Here is a 21883-nt window from a genome sequence, read left to right as displayed (position 1 = left end):
GGGCTCTGGTTCCAGGTACATGAAAGCTGAAGAGTTTACTGGAGCCTCTTGCTGCTGCAGCATTTGGAAAATGGTCTTGGGCATCACAATAGAGCTTGCCCTGCTGGTGTGTGTTTGTGTGTGTGTGTGTGTGTGTGTGTGTGTGTGTGTGTGTTTGTGTGGTTTGAATATGATTTGCCAAGGGGAAGTGGCAGTAATAGGAAGTATGACATTGTTGAAGTAGGTGTGGCCTTGAGCTGGCCCTTCTGGTGATTGTGTGTTTGTGTGTGTGTAGTTTGAATATGATTGGCTGGCCGAGGGGAAGTTGCACTATTAGGAGGTATGGCATTGTGGAGTATGCATGGCCTTGTTGGAGGAAAACCTCCACTGTGGGTGTTTGCTTTAGACATCTCCTATTCTCAGACTCCATCCAGTGAGAAAGAGCCATTCTCCTTCTGACTGGCTTGGATAAAGATGTAGAACTCTCTGATCCTCTAGCACCATATATGCTTGCATGCTGCCATGGTTCCTGCCATGAAAATAACAGACTGGGTCTTTGAAACAGCCCCGATTAAATGTTATTCTTAAGAGTTGCATTGGTCATGGTGTTTCCTCACATCAATGGATACCCTAACTAAAAAAAGATGGGTGAGCCAGGCCAAGTACCTGAGAGCAAAAAGCTGGCTGAAGCAATGGATGAGCTACCAGAATCAGTGCTGGAGAGCTTACCTTGGTGTTGCACGTGTGAGGGAACTTGCAGGCAGACAAGTGCAGGTAACTTCTAGGGCCAGATCCAGGGATTTGGTTTGGCACACCTAATATCTATCACAATCATATATGACAGGCATAAGACCCAGTCTTCCAAATCCAAAGCTGCAAGGTATCCTTGACCCAGGCCAACAGCAGGTTATCTGAGATGAGTCCCAATGAGGAACTAATATTAATAGTGTAGCACAAGCTAGAGACCTCAAATCAGACTAATGGCTCATGGTAATGACCACTGGCCAGCAAAGATGAGCATATAAAAGAGTGTACACAGTAGTGACACACTATAACTCCTACAAGGAGATTTTCTTTTGGTAGGGGTGGTTATAAGGGCATAGGCTGGATATGAAGGTAAGAAGAGTGGGATTGGGGTGCATGGTTTAAAATTAACAAAGAACCAACAAAAAATCTCTTTAAAAGTTCAAAAAAATACTCTTATGTGAAATAAAGTCCACAAAATAAGGTTTCTTTTATTTCACATTGTATATGGGTAAATTACTCTAAATTCACATATATTGTCTTTATCTTGCAGCTCTTAGAGAAATAGATTAAATGCAAATTAAAGATTTCTAATTTAATTTGAGAAACTGACTTTTAATAGTCTTTGGGAATTGTGTATGAGTCTGTGTGTGTGTATTAGTCTGTGTGTGTGTATGAGTAGGTGTGTGTGTGTGTGTGCGTGTGTGTGCATGCATATGTGTAATGTGTATATGAATGTGTACTTCTCTGTGTGATTTAATTTTCATCTTTAAAAGATGTATCTTCAGAGGCAATATACTTCAGTTCATATCTGTAATCGCAGAACATTTTGAAGCCTAGGATGCTGAGGGTTGAGGACCAACATGCCTTGAGTCCAACCTGGACTACATAATAAATTCTAGGTCATCTCATTTCAAAAGCAATCAAGCAAACCAATAAATTCATATGAAAGTATTTTAACATTTTTTCTAATATTAATAGTGTATAACTCTGCACACTCCTCTGCAAAATATGATTTGTATCAGGGGTAAGTATGGGAAGTCTGTTAAATATTTCTTAATATTGCAAAGCACTCCATGTATTGGTGACCTAGCAATGAAATTACCATCAACCTTTATCGCTAAAGGTGCTTGAAAGTAAAATATTTTATTACAGCTAATCTTTCAAATGCAAAGCTCTGAATTCACACACTTCTTAAGATTTCCACTTCAAAAGTCACCATGCTAGATGCATTGCATTTAGATATTAGCATGTCCTTCTGTCCTCTCCCGTGCCCTCCATCATATTCAAAGCCTTTTCTCACTATGAAATTACTGGACTTCTAGAATCTTAATCCATTTCTTATTATCACATATTATCATTGATCTTTTTTATAAATTTTATTTTGCTTACCTTCAAGAATATCCTAAATTTGATCCAATATTTGTTATGCCCACAAGATATGCAGGGACATAGATAGATCAGAGAGTGAGAGAATGGCCAATTGATGACTGTCCCAAATTGAGAACTACCATATTGGCAAGAACAAATCCCTGATACAACTAACAATACTCCACCATAATTGCAGACAAGAACCTAGCATAACTATCCTCTGAGAGGCTCCACCCAGCAGCCAATGGAAAGAGATCTAGAGACCCACAGCCAAACACTAGATGGGACTTGAGGAATTTTATACGAAAGAGTTGGAAGAAGGCTTAAGGAACCCAAAGAGGACAGGAACACCAAAGGAAGACAAAGAGTCAACTAGCCTGGACCCTTGAAGTCTCCCAGAGAGTGAATCACCAACCAAATAGTGAGCATGAGGCCCCAGCACATATGTACCAGATGAGCAGCTTGGTCTTCATGTAGAACCCCCAACAACTGTAGCAGAGGTTACCAGTAAGCCTGGTGCCTTACTGCCTGTATTTCTTTGCCACTAAATGCCTTGTCTCACTAGAAGAAGATGCACCTAGTCTTTCAGCCACTTGATGTTCAGGGGTGGGGAAGGGAAGTGCATTTGTAGAGCTTTCTCAAAGGATAAAGCAAAGGTACAAAAAAAGGTTTTTCTTTTTGTGACAACACTTGTGTGAGGAAGTATTGATGGGAGAGGGATTGCTGATATTTGGTTTTAAAATGAATGAATAAATAAAAAATATTAATGAAAGAAAGAAAAAAAAAAAAACATCTCCAAAGACAGCCCTTAGTGAGATATCTTCTTCAACAAGGTCAAACCTCCTAAACCTACCCAAAGAGTATGTCCAATGGAGACTAAATATTTAAATGCACTACAGGGAATATTTGGGAGCAGCTAGGGAAGGGTAAAAAAAAAATGAATGTGATCAAAATAAATTGTATCTAATTTTCAGAAAATTAATAAAAATTAAAATACTACTGAAAATGTGGTTTTTTAAACTTCACATAAAATACCTTTATTTTTGGTGACAGGAGGGAGGAAAGGGACCACTCAGCTCATACTTTCACATCAATGTCCATCACCAAAGGAAGTCAGGACTTCTCAAGCAGGTCAGGGAGCAGGAGCTGATGCAGAGGCCACAGAAGGATGCCACCCACTGGCTTTCCTCCCCTGGCTTCTCAGCAGGCAGGGAGAAATATCTAGTGGCATAGATCTGTAATACTGGTTATTTAGAAGGGTGAGGTCGAGTTTCACAAACTCATTCATTACCTAGCAACTATAGAGGAAGATTAAAGCAACACTGGATAACTTTTGAGAATTTTAATTAACTATAAATTTTAGAAGGCTAGGAAAATATTATTTAGTACTATGACACTGTTTTATCTAAAGGCTATCCCCAATATTAAGAAGAAAGGAAAAACAAAAGTGGAGGAAACCTGGCATTAAATTATTTTACTGGTTTTAAAGTGGTACTCTAGCAGAGCGGAATTTAAACCTTATAAATGTCTCATGCAGATGATATAGATCCAGGACTCAAATTTTTCCTAAAACATAAAGAATTTAAATGTTGTAGTCTATGTGATAAATGCAATCATCCTCATGAAATATAGAATCTATTGTTGTCTTATAGAATTTACTAGTACTGAAATGAATTTACTTAATTGTATTAAAGGCACAATTTATAAATTATTTTTAAAGTTAACTATATGCTTTCTGTTTTATGGGAAATAAATAGGAAATGTGAAACTTCATGGTGTAGTAACTGGTAAATAACTTCTACTCAAATCATCCTGACTGCTGTGCATTCATCAATACCTACCCCAATATTCTGGAATTAAAGAAAAATATGCCCCAACAATCTGGAATGAAAGACACACACAACAAACACACATGGTGGGTGGGAGAGAGAGAGCTTTATATATTAATATGCCTTAAACTGCTCAATGCTTAGGTTTCTCCCAAACTCCCACATGTCTTACACCTCCTCTCCAAGATTTCTGAGACATTACATACTAAAATCTATATTCGTCCTTCGTTGCCCTAGACCCAGGTGGGGACCCTAAGACTGTTCTTCCCTGGTTCTTACATGTTTCATGTCTTTCTCTTTCCTGTCTTCTCAGGCATAGCAGCAACTTGTTTCCAGGCATGACTGCTCACCTCTTCCACCATTTCTTCAGTCCCTTACCTAGAAATCTTAAAGATCTTACCTTTATCTCCCTGCCTAGCCATTGGCTGCTGGCAACATTATTTAGCCAACCAAATCAAATGAGAGTAGGGTCCCTCAACTTCTCACATGCAAAATAGACATATTTCCCTGGTATTTGGGGAACAAAATTAGCATAAGTAGAATTAGACCAACTCTACAATATCATGGTAAGATTCTTAAACTCCCCCCCCCCTCGTTCTCTCCCTCTCTCTCTTTCTCTTTCTCTCTCCATCTCTCTGTGTGTATGTGTGTCTATTTTTTATCTCTCCATCTCTTCATTTTACCATCACTCTCTCTCTCTATCTCTCTCTCTCTCTATCTATCTATCTATCTATCTATCTATCTATCTATGCATTCACTGGTTTAAAATAAAATTAAGAAAATAGATTTTATGCAAAATATGTAGACACTCAGAGGCAGCAAGTGAAATCTACTGTTATGCAAATTACAAGGGAACTTTGAGCCTATTAGAGTCTGGCTATTACAGTTTCCAAGAGTCAATATTAATGCAATGGCTAATAATAATTTTGGAATAATTAGATCATTTCCTTGTCTGGAATAAAAATCCCTTTGCACATGTGTCAATCTCTCCATCCTAAGTAAGCAGTTATATGTAGGGATATTATTAATATTGATATTTTTATAAAATCGATTCCAATATTATGAAATATGAATAGAGAGAGATCTGTTCTTACAATGTGCTATATAAAGTGTACCTACGATAAACACTATGTTTTTCAAATATGTAGAGCTACTTCTTGGTTGAGCTGCTCTTCTAGCACTCTAGTTTCTCCAGGGAGACACAACCCAGAACAGGATCTGAAGCAAGAAGAAAAATGAACAAATTTATCCAAGTGGAAAATCAAGCAAGTACATATGTTATTTTAACTCCAATTTAATCTTGATTCAATAAATACAGAAGAAAATATTTTCCACATACAGACCTGTAGAGGCCAAGCACACAAATATAAATTGATGTGAAAATTTTGTAAAGGCGATCAGGGTACTTCTGTCTGAATGAGTTATTTTACTCAAAATGCCTTCTGCACAAGATAAAAAAAGGTACAGGTTTCCCTTCTAGGTATCCTAAATCTTTTCTGTTGAGTAAAAGATACTTTTTTTGTCAGAAAAGAATATATATTTAAATGTTTATAATTTCTTTTATTACTTCATTTCCAAGGTAATTGTTTAATTAGATATCCAGGTTAGAAAACTGATCCATTGAAGATCTAAGAAGTCAATTCAAATAATTCAACAATACTGGTGGTAGTCTTACAAATTTCTTTTAGAAAATGAAATCTGCATTCACCTAACTAAGCAGGTTACCTTGCCATTCATTGAAATTCAAGATTAGCAAGATATTACTTGGCTTTCATTATAAAGCACAGTCCTCTCAAACTGAATTATGTTTGATGAAGTATTACAAATTATTCCTTCTCTTGGCACTTTAATTTTCTTAACTTATCTTCAGTCTAGAGAGCATTAGCATGAGATTTAACTCTGGTGTGTCACACATTTAAATTTGCCTCTTAATCACACACATTTAATGAACTTTTTATTTGAATACTTAATTGAAAATATTTTACTTAACAGTCTAACAGTTAAGCTACATACTGAGCATGTATGTGCACAAAGGTGATTATGTTCGTGTCTAGATTAGCTCTTATTTTTTGATCATTGTGCTTCTTAAATTAAGTGTGAATTTTGAAACCCAGGCTTCCAAAATAAAGATTAAAAAAATGGACAATTTACCCCTAATTATTTGTTAGAAAACAAAACTAAACCAAAAAAATAAAATAAAATAAAATAACCCTCATGTTTTATTCATTCTTAACATAGTAAATATATAAGGTCTATACATATTATTGAGAAACCTTCAAGTATTTCACAAGTTCACATAGACAGGAAAACTGCTGAAAATATCCCAAACCATCTTTAAGTGAAACAGAGTTGGAAGACTGTCCTTAAGGTTTAACAGAACCTATAGTTACCAACACATTGTACAATTTGCATAAGAAAAATCAGTGAAAAGATTCAAAAGTAAACCATAGTTATAAACTTGTTGCTAGAAGATAAGTAAATATATTATAATGAATGAAGTTTGAAGCTTTCCAGGCTGGAAAGACAGCTCAGAGAGCACAAGCTGCTCTTCCAGAGTTTCTGAGTTCAATTCCCAGCAATCACATGGTTGTTTGCATCCATCTATAAAGGGATCTGATCCCATCTTCTTGCATGCAGATATATGTATATTCAGTATAGCATTCATTCATTCAGTTACGAAAAAAAAATGGACTAGGAACATCCGTCACCAGAAAGAGCAGAGAACCAGACACACAGGACTAGCGAGAACCAGGTGAGAACTGATCCTGACTAGCCAGGAGGCAGAGAGATCTGAGCAGAGCACACGGAAAGTGTGTATCTGCCCAGTTTGATTCAGGGATCCAGGAACCCCACAGCAGCATTGGGCACACTCTTCCCAGCTGGCAGCTTACTGGGTGCAAAATGGGCACTCAGAACATACGCCAAGAGGAAGAGCTGATAACAAATTCCATCTAGCCAGGGGGCAGAGAGATCTAAGCAGAGCACAGGGAAAATGTGCACCTACCCGGCTTGATCCAGGGATCCTGGAACCCCACGGCGGCATTGGTCCTTCTGTTCCCAGTTGGCAGCTTTTGGGGTGCACAACAGGGGGTGGACCATCCACCACAAGGAACAGTGGAGAACCATGGACACAGGCCAGGTACAAGGGAGAGGTGAGAACCAATCACTGACAGAAAGATGGCAAGAGAAAAGCAAAAGAGTGTACCCCAGGGAAACCAAGACAACCTGGCAACACTAGAACCCAGCACTCCAATCACAACAAAAAAAGGAATGCCAAACACTCCAGAAAAACAAGACTCAGACATGAAATCCTACCTCAAGATGATGATGGAGATACTTATAAAAGAACTGGAGGAAAAGTATAAAGAATTAGAAGCTTTAAAAGAAGAAACAATAAAAAAAAAAAACTCAAAGAACTCAAAGAACTAGAAGAAAACAGAACCAAAGAGATGAAGGTATAGAAGAAGGAATTTAAAACGGAAATAGACACAATGACAAAAACACTAAAAGAGACAACTTATAGGTAGAAATCCTAAAAAAGAAATCAGGAGTCACAGACGCAAGCATTTCCAACAGACTTCAAGAGATAGAAAACAGAATCTCAGGGGCTGAAGACAACAGTGAAAACATAGAAAAAACAGTCAGAGAAGATGCAAAAACCAAAAAGCTCCTAAACCAAAATGTGCAGGAGATCAAGGATACAATGAGAAAACCAAACCTAAGGGTAATAGGAATAGAAGAGGGTGAAGAATAACAACTAAGAGGTATAGTAATATCTTCAACAAAATCCTGGAAGAAAAGTTCCCTACCCTTAAGAATGAGATGACCACAAGGATAAAAGAAGCCTACAGAACTCCAAATAGGTAGGACCAGAAGAGAAATTCCTCCCGACACATAATATTCAAAACACAAAGTGCCCAAAGCAAAGAAAGAAGACTAAAAGCAGTAGAAAAAAAGTACATGTAACATATAAAGGTATATCAATCAGAATCATACCAGATTTCTCAACAGAGACTATGAAAGCTAGAAGAGCCTGGACAGACATCATGAAGACCATAAGAGAGCACAAGTGACAGTCCAAGTTGCTATACCCAGCAAAACTATCAATCACCATGAATAGGAAGAGAAAGATATTTCAAGACAAAACTAAATTCACACATTATATTACCACAAACCCATCACTACAAATAATTATAGGTGGAAAACCCAATACAATGAGGGGAACAACCTCATTGTAAAACCAAGAAAACTTCTATGCAAGAAAACCTGAAGAAGAAAGACACACAGGCACAATTCAACCTACCAAAGCAACAATAGCAGAAAACAGCAACCACTTTTCCTTGATATCATTTAACATAAATGGAATGAACACCCCAATAAAAAGATATATGCTATCAGACTGGATACAGAAACAAAACCCAGGATTTTGCTGCATACAGGAAACTCATCTCAGAGACAAAGATAGTTACTATCTCAGAGTAAAAGGTTGGGAATAAACCATCTAAAAAATGGACCCAAGAAGCAAACTGGATTGGCCATTGTAATATTGAGTAAAGTAGATTTTCAACCAAAAATTATGAAAAAAAAAAAAAAAGGAAGGACACTTTTTTACTCATTATAGGAGAAATCTGTCAGGAGGAACTCTCAATCTTTAACATATATGCTCCAAATACAAAAGCACCCATATTCATAAAAGAAACCCTACTAAAGCTCACAAAATATATTTTACCACACACAGAAATAGTGGGAGACTTTAATACTCCACTCTCACCAATGGACAGATCATGGAAACAGAAACTGAAGAAGGACATGGTAAAAGTGGCAGATACTATGAACCAACTGGACTTAATAGATATCTATAGAACATATCATCCTAAAACAAAAGAATACACATTCTTCTCAGCACCTCATGACACCTTCTAGAAAATTGACCACATAATTGGACACAGAACAAGCCTCAATCAATACAAGAAGATCGAAACACTCCCATGCAACCTTTCAGATCACCATGGTCTAAGGCTTCTCTTTAATAACAACAAATACAACAAAGAACCCATATACACATGGAAAATAAAAAATGCTCTATTAAGATAGCAGGGTCAAAGAATAAATAAAGAAAAAAATTAAGGATTTTTTAGAATTCAATGAAAATGAAAACACAACATACCCAAAACTATGGGATGCAATGAAAGCAGTACTGAGAGGAAAACTCATAGCTCTGAGTGTTTCCTAAAAGAAACAAGAGAGAGCATACACTAGAAATTTGACAGCACAGTTGAAAGCTCTAGAACAAAAGGAAGCAGATACACCCAAGAGGAGTAGACAGAAAGAAATAATCAACTTAGGGCAGGAATAGACCAAATAGAAAAAGAAAATCAAAGAATCAACAAAACCAAGTGCTTGTTCTTTGAGAAAATTAACAAGGTTGATAAACTCTTAGCCTGACTAACTAGAGAGCAAAGAGAGAGTATCCAAATTAACAAAATCAGAAAAGAAAGTGGAGAAATAATGACTGACACTGAGGAAATTGAAGAAATCATAGGTTCCTACTACAAAAGCATATAATCAACAAAGCTGGAAAATCTGGAGGAAATGGATGAATTCCTAGAGAGATACAAGATACCAAAGTTAAACCAGGACCAGGTAAACCATCTAAATAATCCCATAACACCTAAAGAATTAGAGGCAGTCATCAAAAGCCTCCCAACCAAAAAAAGCCCAGGTTCAGATGGGTTCAGTGCAGAGTTTTATCAGACATTTATTGACGACATAATACCAATACTCTCCAAACTATTCCACAAAATAGAATCTGATGGAACACTACCTTACTTATTTTTGAGGCTACAATTACCCTCGTTCCTAAACCACACAAAGACCCTACAAGGAATGAATACTTCAGACCAATCTCACATGGATATTGATGAAAAAGTACTCAACAAAATCCTTGCAAACTGAATCTGAGAATACATCAAAACGAAAGGAAAGGAAAGAACAGTAATCCAACGACCATACCTAAACATAGTAAAAGCAATATACAGCAAACCAACAGCCAACATCAAACTTAATGGTGAGAAACTTGAAGCAATCCCACTCAAATCAGGGACTCTCCAAGGCTGCCCACTATCCCCCTACCTATTCAACATAGTACTGGAAGTTCTGGCTGGAGCAATTAGACAGCAAAAGAAAGTCAAAGGAATAAAATTGGAAAGGAACAAGTAAAAACATCACTATTTGCAGATGACATAATAGTGTACTTAAGCGACCCCACAAATTCAACCAGAGAACTTCTACAGCTGATAAACAAGTTCAGCAAATTGTTAAGAAAATGGATCCATCTAGAAAATAACATCCTGAGTGAGATAACCCAGTCACAAAAGAACATACATTATATGCAGTCACTGATAACGGGATACTAACCCCAGAAATCTCTGAACAACCCAGAAACAACTCACAGACTGTGAGAAGTTTAACAAAAAAAAAGAATATATTTAAATAAAAATAGAACTGTATCACATTCCCCTTTCCTCCCTACAGCTCCTCCTCATGTCTCCCCTATCCCCTCAAATTAATAGCCTCTTTTCCTATATTATTGTTACATATATACATATGTGTATGTATATGTACCCACAAATACTTAATTACAACTTTATAAAAATGTATTCCATTGATCTTTGTTTTTTAAAATAAATTAAAAATAAAAGAAAATAACTGGTGGTTCTTCCCAAATAATGAGGCTGAAAATTTTTCTTTCTTTTCTTCTTTAAATTGGATATCCTCTGTATTTACATTTCAGGTTTTATTCTTTGTTCACCAGTAACCTCCTCCTCCCCCTCCTATTACCTCCATAGAGGTGCTTCTTATCCCAACCTCCCTCTCCCATGTTAGTGCCCTGGAATTCCTCTACACTGGGCAAATTAGCCTTTGCTGGATCAAAGTCCTCCCCTCTCACTGATGCCAGAAAATGCTCTCTTCTGCTGCATATGAAAATGGAGCCATGATTCTCTCCAGAAGAACTCATTGGTTAGTGTTTAGTCCCCGTGAGCTGTGGTGGGTTTGGTTAGTTAATAACTTTGTTCCTCTTATGGGTTGAATACCCTTTCAGCACCTTCAGTCCTTTCTCTATCTCCTTTATTGGGGTCCCTGTTCAGTCTGATGGTTAGCTGCAAGCCTCCTCCTTTGTATCATTATGGCTCTGACAGAGTCTCTGAGGAAGCATCCATATCAGATTCCTGCCAGTAAGCACTATTTGGCATCAGCAATTTTGCATGGGTTTAGTGGTTGCAAGTGGGATGGATTCCCAGGAGAGTCAGTCTTTGTATGATCTTTTCTCCAATCCATGCTCCTCTATTTGTCCCATTATTTTCTACCATGAGAGATTTGTTCTCCTTTTTAGGGACTGAAGCCTCCTCTTTCTAGACTTCTTTCTCATTTAGCTTCAAAATTTCTGTGAATTTTTCTGGGGTATTTTGAGCTTTTGGGTTTAGTATCTGTTAATTGGTGAGTACATAACATGAATGTTATTGGTTGGTGGGCTTGTAAGCTGGTAAAACCACTCTGGAAATTAGTTTGGTGGATCCTCAGAAAATTAGAGATAGTACCTACCTGAAGACCCAGCGGTAGCACTCCTGGACATATACCCAAAAGAAGCTCCAACATCTAACAGGGACACATAATCTACCATGTTCATAGCAACCCTATTTACAATAGCCAGAACCTGGAAAGAATACAGATGTCTTTCCGTAGAGAAACGGATACAGAAATTGTGGTGTATTTACACAATGGAATACTACTCAGCTATTAAAAACAAAGATTTCACGAAATTCCTTGGCAAAAGCATGGAACTAGAAGCTATCTTCCTGAGGAAGGTAACACAATCACAGAACCTGGAAATTGTTAATGATCACTTCAAGAAATGAATATGTAATTATAAACATTACACATTTTAAAAAAATATATTAAAAATGGATTCAAGTTTTAGAATAAAATGCAAAAGTATAAAATATATTAAAGGTGACATCAAAGAGTAATAAAATAACTTTGAGATTGGAGCTACATTTTAGATTGGAGTGGCAAAAACAAGTTCTTTGGTTTTATTTTAGTTTCCTGAGTTATTTTCGATAGAATGCTTTAAGATAAAATACTAGAAAAAGAATGAAAAAAAAACCCACCAGGCTTAAAGTAGAAAAAAATGAATACCAAGTAAAATACTTGGATAGAAAATATAAAAACTTATGCTTAATGTCAAAAATGTTCAACAACATCTAACAGTAAAAGGTTAACATATCAGAAGATAGATCTTAAAAAAGATAAAAATACAATTAGTCATAGAAATGAGGGCTTAAATAATCAGCCCAGAAACCAAATATATGAGCAATATAATATAGACCGAGAATGTTATATTGAGGACTATTTAGATTATATAAACATATACATATATTTAGGGAATAACTATTAATGAAAAAGGAGGCCAGGAATTCAAAGGAAACTAAGGAGGCACACATGGGACAGTTTGGTGGGAGGATAGAAAACTGAGAAATGTAGTAGATACCCTATATTCTCAAGCAAAATGATGAAAAATAGGAGGAGGAGAAAGGCAGAGGAGGAGAAGGAGGAAAGGCTCATCATCAGAAGTCATCAAGGAATAGTTACAAAATTATGTCCTTAATTACCTGCTAGGATAACAAAATTCAAAGCATAAATAATGCTAAACACTGGTGAGGACATACATTAAACTACTTAATGGAATAGAAAATACAGCAGACAATTTGGAAAAAAAAATATTGGCAGTTCCTAACAAAATTAAATATTGTTTTTCAGTGATAAAAGGGGTATATACTACATTCCTTGAGATACATTCTATATGAATTGAAAGTGCATTTATATACATGCACATATATACAAACATGCACACATGATGCACATATATTTTATAGCTGCTATAATTAAGAAACTTAGGAACCATGGAATGTTCCTACAAACAAGAGTTACATGTCAAACAAAGGACCTTAGTTGGGGAATTTTACCTGTTGGATTATTGCAGGGCCTATCTGTGTGCCTTGGTTTATAATGATTACTATTTGAGAGCTCATTCCTCTGTACCAACACTGGGAATGTGCTTACCCTACTATGAGTTATTGAAGGAATAAATGGATGTAACGGTACTATAACAATTTACAACTACAGCTCACCCAGGTTTCCAGAAATACTCAACCAGGTTCAATTGTTCTTTGATAGGTCTAAATTCACAAGCATTTGTCTCTTTTTAACAAGCCATAAATTGATGGAAAAGACACCTCAGGTTTGGATGTACAAGTAGTGTGTATACAATGTTTTTAAGTTATGATCCCCAAATCAAACCCTGTAGCAAGTTTCTGAAAACATTGTGTTAATATTGCTTACCATATTTAACATCTGTGCTTTGGTAAATCAGTTAAAGTCAGAAATCACTATATTCTACTATGTCCCAAAAAAACAGTTACTGCAAAGAGCTAACCTACCTATCATGATATAGAGAAGACATGATTCTCAGGAACATCTTGATTATGAAGCCATAAGTACTAAAATTTCTAATTTTGTCAGAAACATATTTTCCCCCTCAGTAACATTTTACCCAAATGAAACAAATTAAACTAAAAAGTACTATCTTGATCATAGGCTTAAAATGTATAAACCCTTTTATTTCCCTCTTATCTTCTAGTCTTTGGTTTGAAAGTCTGGTCTTTTACTCTATAGATGTAATGGTCTCCAAGGCTCACTGCTTAATAAACTCACCCTTTCTAGGTCTTTCTGAAATTTGGCTGGCTGGTTCAACTTACTTATTCTGGCTTAAACTCCTCTTGAATTTGACTGATCCAATGTGCCTTCTTTCACCTCTGCACTGAATTACTTTACTTAGCCTCATACTAACTCTGGCAATTTGTTCTAATCTTCTGGCTCCATTTAATTTCCTGTTTTCAACTGCATGTGATGACCTACACTGAACTGCATAAAATCACAATGAACTCAGATCCTCTGTTCTACCCTTACTACACAGAATCACATTTCATTTCTCTGTTTACTTCTGCTGTTCCTCAGTACCATCCCTTTCCTTCTGAGAGGTGGGCATATCATATCTCTGACTCAGTAGACCAGATGTTTTTCTGATCCATCACATTGTCTGCCCCTCAAATAGCTATCACTTTGAAACATGGTTAATTTTCATTCTACAATCTAATTTTAAAGTAAAGGTATGAACAATGGGTACTAAATATTTGTGGCATGTTGAAATTCCAAACTGATCACATGGACCAAGGCCTTTGGATGTGATACCTTTCCAGAGCAACCAGGTTACTGAATAAAGATTTCTCTATAGGGCCTGATACAACAATATGGTCTCTAAAATTTACACTTGAACAAATAACAAAAGTCACCCAAAGTCTTTTTGAGAGCACTCTATCAAGAGACAACCACTTTTCTCATTTAATTATCTAATCACATCACACGTTCCTTATAAACTTCCAGTCTGGTTCTCTCTATATACATTAAAAGGTATGTAAAAAAAGACATAATTTAAGTACTGACATAACATTTAACTAGACATTCTCTTTATCCTAGTTTCTCTCTTCCCTTGAGTATAGCAGTTATCCTTCTCTTGTCCTAATTATTTCATTGAACAAAATCTCACTCTCAGTGATACCTATTTGATAGGATCAAACTTTAGTACACAGCACTGACATCCTGATATAGTCTGCTTCAAAACTACTTAAACAAACTTTTTATTAAACTAATGATATTATTAATGGCATGTAGTGATGGGTTTTGTTTCATTTTACTGCATTTTATCTTGTCATTTTTGATTGTTATTACACAAAAACATGTTCTGTTCTAATGAGAGATTACATAGGACTGGTTCTGTCACGTGCCCACACTTCCCGCCACTAGGAACAGGCATGCAACAAACAAACAGATTCTTCTGCGGATAACATTTATTGTACAGCACTCTGAGCAGGGGGCTTCTTGAGCAGGAAACTTCTCTCTGAGCCGGGGACTCCCTACCGGGTTCTACTGTCTAGGCGACCTCTCACCCGCAGTCCCCCACGTGCGATCTCTCTGTCCAGTCTCTGTCCATGCGGGATCTCCCGCAATCTCTCCTATCGGGTCCCTCTCCACGTGGTACCTCTCTGTCATCCCTCCACGTGGGGTCTCCCGCAATCTCTCCACTGTCTTCCTCTCCTCCTCTGTCTTCCTCTCCTCTCCAAGTGGGGGAGAAATGCACTGCTTTATATGCCTAGGAGACTCGTGTCACTACCTGATTGGTGCGCCCTCCAGTAACTCAATAGTATGCCCCGAGAGCGGGCTATGTCGTATGTGGCGCATGCGCATTAAGTCTCTTGGCTGGGCAACAGCTCTGTTTGCTGAATTCTCGGCAGGAAGCTGGCGCCATGTTTTGGTGTGGCACAAACGGCTCCCTACAGCTCCCCCTACTTTCTTAAATAAAAACATGGCCGATCAACCATCAGGCTCTTGTTGGACCTTTAAGCCAAACAGAGGGAGAGGTGCCCATTTCGAGTGCAGCAAGAGCTTGTGCTATGGCCACTTTGTCACGTTATTGTTGAGTACGGAGTTTGCACACCATCCAGAGCAGAAACACAGTCTCTCTGCACAAAAGCATGCCAAAATTACTTGATAAGGCAAGAGTTCTAATTCCCATAACCCTGCTATCTCTGTGTCTAAGGGCAAGTACAGTACATCAAAGATTACAATGGTGACAAACTAACAAGAAAATAATTTTGCATTAAGGCAAAAAAGCATCGGTTTTGGAAACACCGACAGAATCGCCCATCTCGCCTCTCCTCTGACTCTCTGGTTCCAAAGCATCAGGAGCAGGGCTGTCATCACCCCAAACTATCTAGCCCATCCCCTTATATAGGAATCTGTCCTCGCCTTGGACTCGGAGCCCCCTGATTAGTTGAAACTCATCAGGCCCTATGATGCCACGGGAGAGGCAGAGCTCAAGGAGTGGAAAGTTACCCAGCACGTGCGCACATGACTTGTTTACTGCTAAGTCCAGCCGGATGTCAGCACCATCTTGTAATGGAGAATGTGCAGGCAGCACCCCACATCTCCCCCTATCTTTTATTCTTTAAGCAAAGTAGGACACCCATATTAGGAGGGTGGAGATAGAAGTCAAATTTTCATTAAGGTGTATAAAGACCATGTACAGGGGTAACCGCTAGACTTTTTGTAGCCCGTAGTACTCTTGACCTGTCACTCTGCCATTTTTCTGAGGGAGGGACACCGGGGCAGGCAACCCTCACACCAAACGACATATCTCCCAGAGATACCCCGCAACAAGGGGCTCTCAGTGCGATGCTTTGCTCGGCATCCCTCATGGGCTGCTCAAACCAGACACTCTAATCCTGTGCAATGAACCGAAGTTCTAGGAGTGCAAGAGTTGTCTGGCTGGCGACCAACTGCTTAAGCATAGACAACCAGATATCGGCTGATTCCCTATGTTCTAGAGCAACAAGTGCTTGGGCAATAACCACCTTGTCTCTTTTTGTTTGGGCCTTGAGCTTACAAACCAGCCAGAGAAGCAATGCAAGTCTGCAGCAAAGGATTGCTCCAAAGAGTCCCACCCCCACCCAAGTTGATATTGGTGGTGAAAAACTTAGGGAAGACTGTAGCATCATGTTCCACTGGAATTGGTTTTGGAAACACTGGGTAGCATTTGACATGTTAGACGTTCTGGGATCCAAATCAGGCTTTTCTCTTTCTGTGGAAAAACACAAATAGCTCCCCTGGATCGTATTAAGATAGGATCCGGGCCTTTCCAATTATCAGTGAGGACATCTTTCCATTTCACTAGCTCTTAGGGTGGCACAGGCCATTGTCCATGGCGCTTGGCAGCTGAATGGCCATGAGCATCCAAATTTAAAAAATTTAAAGTAAGAAGTATAGTAGAAATAGCCATTTTAGGCGTAGGGGGTATCTCTTTAATTCCCCATTTTTGTTTGTTTAAATAAACCTTTAGGGTTCAATGAGCACGTTCAATGATGCCGTGACCCTGAGGATTATAAGGCAATCCTGTCAGGAGTGAAACTCCCATGTGATGGCAAAATTCAAGCAATTTTGCTGTGGTATATTCAGGACCAATGTCTATTTTTAACACTTTAGGAATGCCCCATGCACTCCACGCTTTAAGACAATGAGTAATAACATGAGAAGCCTTTTCTCCTGATAAAGGAGAAACAAAGATAACTCCTGAGAAAGTATCAATGGACACATGTACATATTTTAATTTTCCGAAGGAGGGAACATGGGTGACATCCATTTGTCAATGCCTCTTTTGGAGATATACCCCATGTTAATCATTATCTCTTGTGCAGGCAGGGAATAATTGTTCATAAGTTTAAGACCTAGTTCTATTAAAATGTCTCTTCCCCATAGATTAACAGGTAGTGTAAGGACATACGGTGTAAAAGTTCCTTTCTGTCCCTCAGGGGCTTTCCATTTTAATAATTTAGAACTAATAGCAGGACTGGCTTCATAGCCAAGGCCTTGCAAAAAATGGGAAGTTTGATTAACTGGCCACTTAGTAGGCCACCACCTAGTAGATAAGATGCTTTTGTTTGCCCCAGAGTCCAAAAGTCCTTTAAAAAGTTTTCTTTTAATCTCCAAATTTAGGTTGGCCGAGTATTTAAATCTACTAATAGATATGCTAAGTCAGTTCCTGAAGAACTGAAGCCTTGTTCCCTCTTCTCCCTTTGTTCTCCCTTCTTGCCCAGTTTGATGCAAATTGGGCAGGACAATTGGGGAGGATGAGCAATTGAGATGGGAAACAAACCCCTAGGGGAGGAGCACATGATCTTTAGTTGGCCTTTATAATTTTGATCAATTACCCCAGGGTGTACTACCAAATCTTTAAGGGTGGCAGATAACCGGCCCAAAAGCAGCCCTATTGTATTATAGCTGGTAATGGCCCATTAAAGTCACAAGGGATAGGCTGAACTCCCATTTGTGGGGTCAAGACAATTCTGATGGTGGCATGGAGGTCCAATCCCGCAGAACCTGGAGTGGCTCTCCGCGGGGGTTCTCCTGCTCCCAGACTACTGGGGAGCTGGTTGCCCCATATATTTCAGGGCCCTTAACTGCCCAACGTATACCCCGAGATTTACAGCCAATCCAAGGATACAGGGCTGAATCTCTTCTTTCTATACAGAAAGGTGACCACCTAGGTTGGACTGGAATATACAAATTACCCTTTGTCTGAGAAATAGGCCAGCGACCGGCAATCTAGGTGGCATTAGCCTATCCAGGTTTTTTGTATAATTAGCAGTGATTCTATAAGTTTGAACTGACTCTGCCAACTCTTTAACTTGCTTATGTTCGAGGCAGTGATCATCCTCGAACAAGGGAAACATTTGCCTGATGGTATGGCATGTCTCCGGAGTACAAAAGAACTCGCACTTCCTCTCTGGGTAAAGCAGAAGAGCAGAGGAGGCTGCTTTAAGTGCTTCCGGTTTTGTTACAAGAGTCCTCTGTCCGGGCTGAAATGGCTCTGCTCACATTCTTTTGTCTCTTGTTTTTCTAAAATTTCCTCAAATTGAAATTCAGTTTGTGATCCTTTTTCTGCCAGCTCTGTGGACTTTTGTTCCTTTAACGGATACAATGTATTGGACTCTGGTGCAGTTTTGAACATGTCTCTCGGAGACTATCTCCTTTAATCCTTTCTGGCATCTCTCCGTTTCTGACTTGTTTTGAACATGTCTCTCGGAGACTACCTCCCTTGTCTCTTTCTTTATCATGTTCTGTTTCTGACCCACTCTCTAGGTGCTGCCTGCTAACTTTCCATCTAGATAACTTCCACAACAGTAATGTTATAACAATTACCACAAATGCAAGCAAAACTCCTACTGCCGGAGAAAATCCAAGAAGAGACATGCCTAAGTTTTTGGCATGTTCTTTTGGCACCCCGTAAAAACTAAAGAGTGACATGTCTCTCAGAACTTACCTCTTAACTTCTTCCACAGTTCCGAATCTAGATCAGCGGCCTGAAGGTTGCCCTTGGCACTCCCAGGATTTCGGCACTAACTCAATAGTATGCCCTGAGAGCGGGCTATGTTGTATGTGGCGCATGCGCATTAAGTCTCTTGGCTGGGCAACAGCTCTGTTTGCTGAGTTCTCAGCGGGAAGCCGGTGCCATGTTTGGGTGTGGCACAAACATCTCCCTACACTGGTTCCCTAGCAGAGAGGACAGGATGGGAAGAGACTATGAAGAGTTATGAAGAGTAGAGGGAGTGGAGACAGTAATCAAGATATATTATATGAGGATAAAACAGTTTTCATGAATTTCAAAAGAAGAAAAAGAAAAAAGTCAATGTGCATTTCAACATATTTTATTTGAACAAAACAGCTATGGAAAAGGAAAAATCTGTTTATGTTAACTAATTTAATATAATCGCAAAAGAAAAATGCTTCAAACCATGATCATGAAAGATTTTATATATATATATACATATATATATATATATACAAATTTATATTTGCACATAATATATATGCAATTGCATATTACATATATACATATAAATGTATATTATGCTGATTATTTTAATACCTTTAATTCTAATATTTTATTGCTAAGTATCCAATGTCATACTTAAGGGTCGAAAAATCTATGACAATTAGTACTATTTTTTCTCATCTTGTCATATTTTATCACTCTACAAATAAAAAAAATACTATAATACTATCTGACTAACTATCTAATAAAGCTTAAAAATCAGACTTTTATACATATGAAGTTTGAATAAGTATAAAACCTTCATATAATTCTATTCTATACTTAAAGAAAGTTCAATAAAAGTTAGAATCTATGAATAAGAATTATAGAGAAAATTGTCTAGAGCACTAAAATGATAAATGTATAGATAAAACTTTAATATTTGAATTATAACTCTTTAAATGACCACATTTTATTTGATTAATATTTCATAAATTACATAAGCTTAAATTCTAAGCATTTATCTTCAGATATGCCTGGGAGTTCAAAATTGAAAAAAAATATAGTTCATTTATTAAGCTACACTTTTTATAATGAAATGTACATTTTTATGAACAATATCTAAAGTAATCTAAATTTCCATATTATCTGTAAATTAAGAAAACCCCAAAAAAACAGGGTATTGAAAAATCGATAAAACATACATATCTGTTTCTAGTTGTAGAATATCTAAAATTTATATTGTACTGACAAAATGATTTAGAGCCAATATAACATAACAATACAAACACCCATTTAACATAAAATACTTAACAAATATTTTAAAATATCAAGTAGGTGAAGCATTCCAAATACTGACAGAAGATTGATTCTCATCTGATTGAACAAGCCTGATGTTTCTGCTATTTTATAGAATTTAAAGAGAGGGACAGTTGAAAGTTTTGTAAGACCAGCATGAAAAACATACAGTAAGATTGCACTTGATATGTCTGGATGACAAGACTTACAGTCTTGTTTATATTTACAATATATCTTTCACATTATTTCTATTTCTGGAGGTTATTTTTTGTTGGCATACTTAAGTTTATTACAGTTCTTGTGACTATTTCCATCTACACTTATGACTGTCTTCTGTGGTTTTATTCTCAACTTCAGGATACCACATTCTTCAAATTTGATTAGATAGGCTTCATAATTGGCATTTTGTTTTCAGTTCTCTTGCTTTCAGTCTCCGAGTTTCTACTTAATTATGAGAGACCAAGGAAAAAATATTGCTCTTTTAGGTTATATTTCAGTCAATTATATAAAATGGTCATATGTGTTTCTTTACTTCATGTTGTGCAAGGAAAAATGACAGTCTTTGGAAGTCTTATCACAAACAGTGTATAAAACACACTCGAGGACCTATCTAGTATAGGGAATTGTTATGAGGATTTGATTGAGAATTTGCATGTGAGCATTGGAAGTTATGTTCCCCCAATTAGTTCTTGATCAATCAATAAAGATGCCAGCAGGCAATGCTGGGTGGAAGAGGTAGGACTTCGAAGTTTCCACAGGCAGTCTAAGAGACCCGGGATGAGAAAAGGGTATTCACCATGCTTTGTAGCAAGAGTGAGTCACCAGTCATGTTAAATCTCTGGTGGAATAGCAATTGGCCACATCTGCAGGTCAGAAATTCAAAATGTAATTAAGCTGAGGGCAAGTGTAGGGTATTGAGCAAGAAGTTAGAGTGTTGAGCAAAGAGTAAAAGAAAACGCACACTGTAAATTGTCCTGAAGCTGTTTGTATTTTAATATTGATTCCACTTCCCCAAGAAGGGCTAGCTAGTCACATGACTCCAACTGAACCTTCCCATTTTAATTAGTGAAATAAGGGAAAGCCAGTGACTGGGCAGGGCAAGGGAAGTAGAGAGGGCTGAGTGGTTGGAGGTGGTCAGAGGATGAAGGTAAGAGGTCGGGATGAAAGAATTAAAATTTCAAGCTAGCTTCACTGCCGCTGCCCTGAGAACAGATATGCCTCAAGGCTAACAATAACATAACATGTTTCAAGAAGCAGCCTGACCCCAGACACCATAAAACAAAGTCTGACTCTATAGTCCAGAGAAAAACAAGTATTAAAGTTGGTGTCCTCAAAACAAGGTGCTTGTTGCTAACTGCTTATGTAATTTCCCCTATAAATACGTCCCCCAAATTGAGTTCCGGGTCGACTCCTCTATCTCCTGCATGAGATATGTGTTGTTCCCAGAGCTCTGCCTTCCCCGCTTGAAAAAACCTCTTGGCTGATTGCAAGATTGAATTTCTGTGAGTTCTTGGGTTCTCGTTCTCCTAGTATTAGAGTGAGGGGCTTCCCCAATTCGGGGGTCTGTTAGTGAAAACATGGAGCTTCCCAAGGACCAGGTGGACCCAGGTGGGATTTATTGGTGTGAAAAGCTATGAACATTAAAGACTTTACAGGACTAATATCTCATATAGAATGG

This window comes from Micromys minutus (genome assembly GCF_963924665.1).
Source record: "Micromys minutus genome assembly, chromosome: 7".
Lineage (NCBI taxonomy): Eukaryota > Metazoa > Chordata > Mammalia > Rodentia > Muridae > Micromys > Micromys minutus.
This window is presented reverse-complemented; position numbering follows the sequence as displayed.